Here is a 6,000-nt window from a genome sequence, read left to right on the forward strand (position 1 = left end):
TATATTTAATAAAAAATAAAGCTTCATGCCATATTCTGTACATTAAATATAATGAATACTTTATAAAAGTTTTTGTTTTGGCTCTGCTTTATTTAGGGCTCGTGTCCAAGTTCTCAAGGTGCAATGAACATTTAATCCAATGCAAAGATAAGTTGTTAAACTCTGTTTTAGTACCTTGCTGTTACAGTTCCATTACGACACTGAACAAATTGAAGACTGCCTGAAGAGATGGCAGAAGTATGCGTCACCAGACAGGCTGAAATAATTCTAGTTTTGATATGATTATCCAGCAGTAAATGTTATATTGCATTGTGCGTGAACATATTCATTTTAATTCTCTGCTAGTTAAGTAAAATTGCATTTGATGTTAATGTACTTTACTAATGTAATGAGCTTTTTAGCCCAAATCAACCACCAGCTGTCTAATATTGACCATAAGACTGTCCCAAATGCATTCAGTAAATATTGATAAAAGTCATACAATCTTATGTACCAGTCGGTGATACCTGGTCGTATGCAGGTAAGGTAAGATGTGTATGCTATCTTAGATCATTACATTTCAAGGCTAACTTGGCTAATCAACGTAACTGATTCTGTCAACTAGTTATGGTATAAGGGAGTTATCAAGGTACACCAGTTTCAAATTCTACTTGACAAATGATTCTCTCAATCTGCCTGTCTTCCATGTATGATTTACATAAAGAAGACACTAGAAGAAGTAGTCTATAGTAGCTATAGAGCAGGACAGAGAATAAGAGTTAGTGAGGTCATGTAAGAAAGGCAATACATAATATTAATCTTCATGAGGATTGGAATAGTCAGATTGGCAGAGGTAGCCACGAAGAAGAATTCATAGCGTAACTGGGACATTTCCAAGAATAATATTTTGTGAATCTGACCAGGGATCAGACCATTTCGGTGTGGTGTTATGTAATGAGGCAGGTTTGATAAATGATGGCAGAGTAAAAGATGCCTTAGGAGACAGTGACCATAACATGGTAGAGTTCAGTTTGAGAAGGAGGAACTTGGGTTAGAAACAACTGTAGTAAGCTTAATTAAGGATCATTACAAAGGATTGAGTGCAAAGCTGCTGAAACCGACTGAAAAAGGAGTTTAGTAACAAAGATTCTGAGCAGCAATGCCAGATGCTAAAGAAAATTGTTCACCGCTCACAGCAAAGACATTTTCTAGTGAGGAAGAAAAGTTTTAGGAAGGAGATAAACCAGCTATTATTAAACAGGGAAGCTAAGGATAACATCAAATTCAAGGAAAAAACATGCAATGTGGCAAAGATTAATGGTAAGGCCAAGGATCTGGAAAGTTTTTAAAACCAACGAAAGATGACCAAAAAAATCAGGGGGAGAAGATAAACTTTAAGCATAAACTTGGAAGTAATATCAAGACACGCAGCCAGGGATTCCTTAAATATAAAAAAAATCGAGAAACGTAGTGAGTGTAGGTTCTTCAGAACGAGGCTGGGTAAATAATAATCGTGAACTAAGAAATGGTACTGGAGTTGAATGAATACTTTGAATCTGGCTTCACAGTAGAAGACACTAGTAGCATTCCAAAATGACTGAATAACTGAGGGGCAAAAGATGGAGAGGAAATAAATGCAAGAAAATGTGCAAGGAAACTTAATGGAGATTCAAGACTGATAAGTCCCATGGACATGATAGGATATATTCCAGGACATTTTCATAATTAGCTACAGAGATAGCGAACTCTGGAAAAGTCCCAGAGGATTAGAAAACTGTCAATGTAATACCTTTATTTAAAAAAAACAAAAAAAAAAGCTATGGACCAATTATCTTAATATCTGTTATTGGGAAAATGCCAGAGTCTATTGTAAAGGCTATAATCGCAGAGTATTTAAAAATACATATACCAATCTTCATGAAGGAGAAATCATGCCTGACAAAATTTACTGTTGGTCCTTTGGAGGATGAGATTGAAGAGTTAATAATGGGAAACACAAATGGCAAAATCATGTTGTCAATATTTTGCTTCAGTTTTCACAATTGAGTACACTAGTACAATTCCAATAGTACCAGGTAATAAGACATAGGAGTGGTAGCAAGGCCATTTGGCCCATCGAGTCCATTCTGCGAAAGGGAGGAACATAGAATAATCATCACCACTAGGGAAAAGGTACTGAACAAACTATTGGGTAGGCAATTCCCAGGGTGTGATGGCCCATGTCCCAGGTCTTAGAGGAAGTGACAGCAGTGATGGTGGATCCACTGATTGTAATGTTCCAAAATTCCCAGATGCAGGAAAGGGTCCAGTGGAAAAATGTTGTTTTAACACTCTTATTAAAAAGGCAGGGAGGGAGGCAGAAAGTAGGAGACTACAGACATGTTAGTTTAACAGCTATTGTTGAGAAATTGCTGGAATCCAAGGGAGTCATGACAGGACATTTGTAAAGTCAAAATGCAATCCATCAGAATCAGCCTAGTTTTATGAAAGTCGAATCAAGCTTGACTAATTTGCTGTAGAGATTTTTGAAGATGTGTCAAGCAGAGTGGATAATGGCGATCCTATAGATGTAGTACATCTGGACTTCCAAAAGGATTTGATAAGGTGCCGCACAAAAGGTTCATATATAAGGTAGGATCACATGGGGTTAGGGGTAATTTATTAGCTTGGATAGAGAATTAGCTAACCAATAGAAAGAGAGTCAGGTCTTTTCTAGTTAACAAGATGTAAATAGTCGGGTGACACAGGATTCCGTCTTTGGGCCCTGACTATTTACAATGTTTCTTAATGACTTATTACTACGGTGAAAGAGTGTGCAGATTTTCAAATGACATTAAAAAGGGTGGGAAATTAAATTGCAATGAAGACATAAGAAATTTACAAAGGGATATGAATAGGTTAGGTGAATGAGCCAAAATGTAAATACGTGTAAGGTTTCCATTTTGATTGGAGGAATAGAAAGACAACTTAAATGGAGAGAAACTTTGGAGTGCATCAAAGCAAAGTGATCTGGATTTGCTTTGTACGAATCACAGAAAACCAGTACACTAGGTAATAAAGAAGGTAAATGGAATTTGGGCATTTATTGATAAAGCAGTGGAGTATAGAAGTATGGCAGCATTGCTGTAACTGTACAAGGCATTAGTGAGACTACATCTTGAGTACTGTATACAGTTTTTGATCCCCTTACTTTAGGAGGGATGTAGTTGTATTGGAGGCAGTTCAGAGGATGTTCACTAGATTGATTTGAGAGATGAGAGTTGTCTTACAAAGTGATTGAGCAGTTTAGGCCTAAACTGTCTGAAGTTTAGAGGAATGAGAGGAGCTCTAATTGAGGTAATTGAGATGCTAAAGGGGACTGAGCAAGTAGGTGCAGAAAGAATGCCTCAGGTAGTGCAAATTAGAACACTTGGTCCTAGGATAAGGTGTAGTAATATTTAAAACAGATGAGGATAACTTCTCTCAAAGGGGCATGAACGTGTGGAATTCACTACCCCAGAATGAGATGGATTCTGGGACATTGTATAAACTTGAGGAGAGACAGTTTTATGTAGTAATATGTAAAAAGGTTATGGAGAACTTTCAGGCAGGAGAGTGGAATGCCGATCAGTGGAGCGGGGGACTGAATTGCCTACATTTGCCTACTTTTGTTCTTGTATTTTGGAATTTGTTGAGGTAACAAGGAGGCTAGATAAAAAGGAAGCAGTGAATGCAATGTATTTGGATTTTCAGAAGGCATTTGGTAAGGTATCTCACATTAGGCTACTCAAGATAAGAGACAATTAATTCAAATATTGAATGAAAGAATCCAAAGATTGCATGAATGAATCACCGAAGCCAAAGATTTATTGAATGCATGAATGAATGAATATTGACCTTTTAGCATGTCCTGACACATTAGGCTACTTAAGATAAGAAACCATGTATTTAAAATAGTGTCTGAGCATGGATAGAGGATTGGCTAACAGAAGACACGGAATTGGGATAAGGGAGGCATTTTCAGGATGACAATCTATAATTAGCGGATTGCGACAGGGATCCATGCTGGGAACAAAATTTACAATATGTTTTAATGGATAAGGAAAGTTAACATATTATAGCCAAGTTTGGGATATAAAATACATGGGAAGGCCGGTGTTGAGGATGACAAACTCCCCAGAAGGAAATAGACAGATTAAGTGAATGGGCAAAAACTCGGCAGATGAAAAGCAAGCTAAGAAATTTGAGGTTATGCACTTTGTCAGGAAGAATAGAGGAACTATTTATTTAAGTGGAGAAACACTGAAGAAATCAACAGAACTGAGGGACTTAGGAATCCTTGTCCATGAATCACAAGCTACCATCCACATTTAGTGGAGAAAGGGAAGGTGAATGGAATATTTGCCTTTATTTCAAAGCGAATGGTTTATGTAAGTAAGGGGATTTTTCTAAAATTATGCATGGCACTAGTTAGACTACAGCTGGAATATCCTGTGAACAGTTTTGGTTATGTAAACACAAGATGTCCAGAGAAGGATTGCTAGGCTGATTCCAGGTATGGAGGGATTGTCTTCAGAGGAGAGGTTGAGTAGGTTCAGTTTGTATTCTTTGAAAAATGAGTATTGACATTATTGAAACATACAAAATTCTGTGACTTGACAGGGTAGATGCGGAAAGGTGGTTTCCATAATTGGGAGCATCTAGGACCCTAGCGTGTAATCTCAGAATTAGGGGCCACACTTCAAAGAGACATGAGGAATTTCTTCACTTGGTGAATAGTGAATCTGTAGAATTCTTTATTACAGAAGGCTGTGCAGGCTGGGTGGTTAAGTATATTGAAGGCTGAGATTGATTTTTAATCTGTAAGGAAATTGAGGGTTGTATAGAAAGGCAAGATTATGGTCCTGAGGATTGTCAGATCAGCCATGATCTCATTGAACGGTGGAGCAGACTCAATGGGCTAAATGGCCTACTTCTCCTCATATGATTGAATGAATGAATGAATCACTGAAGCCAAAGATTTATTGAATGCATGACCACATGGACCTAATTTTGCAGTGTTGGCCTCCCAATTTAACTCCCTAATATTCTTCTTTGCAAATCTCCCAGTGGTCTTGTTGTATATTATTTAACAAACACCTTTTTGGCTTTCAATTTGCAGCTTGTGTTGTCTCCAGCATTTTCATGTACTCTTTTTATCCTGTGATTAAATTTTACCTGGTCTTGAATGATATGGGCATTGGTCTAAAGTTGGGAGGATAAAGCAAGAAAGAACTTAAAAAGCAGCTTCTCAACATTGAAAAATATTTTTCAAACTGTTCCTCTCAAGGGTTTGAATGGCAATTTCTAAATTTCACTAATGGATGGCAACTGTCTATTTTCATGCATTTGCATCTTATTATTGGCTAATCTCACCTCGTTTCCATGCAACTTCCCATTTCCCCTCCTGCCCAGAAAAAGCAGACAGCCTCCATTCCCAACATGAGAATCAAACTGAATACCTGGTGCCACAGCTCACCACTTGCTTCTCCAGTCTTTCATCCAGCTCCACTATTGCCATCATTTCCCTGCAGGCTCTATGGACAACATCCTGTTCCATCCTTCAAGGGAAATGGGCATCACCTCTACACATCATTGTGGCTGCTTTTGAAACAACACACCTTCCACTTCAGGACTTTGGCTTGGAGCTCATACTTTTTCCAAGTATGGGGACAGCAAACACGAGGGGACACAACTTTAAAGTGAGGGGAGATAGGTATAAGACAGATGTCAGAGGTAGTTTCTTTACTCAGAATAGTAAGGGTATGGAATGCTTTCCAACGGTAGTAGATTCGCCAAGTTTAAGTCGTCATTGGACAGGCAAATGGACGCACATGGAATAGTGTAGGTGGGATGGACTTCAGATTAGTATGACAGGGCGGCACAAAATCGAGGGCCGAAGGGCCTGTACTGCGCTGCTATGTTCTATGTAATTTAGTTATTTAGGATCTCCCTCTAAGAAAAAATGTAATTAAGAGATTCGCGACTTCATTAATAGAGGAA

This window comes from Chiloscyllium punctatum, chromosome 2, assembly GCF_047496795.1.
Source record: "Chiloscyllium punctatum isolate Juve2018m chromosome 2, sChiPun1.3, whole genome shotgun sequence".
Lineage (NCBI taxonomy): Eukaryota > Metazoa > Chordata > Chondrichthyes > Orectolobiformes > Hemiscylliidae > Chiloscyllium > Chiloscyllium punctatum.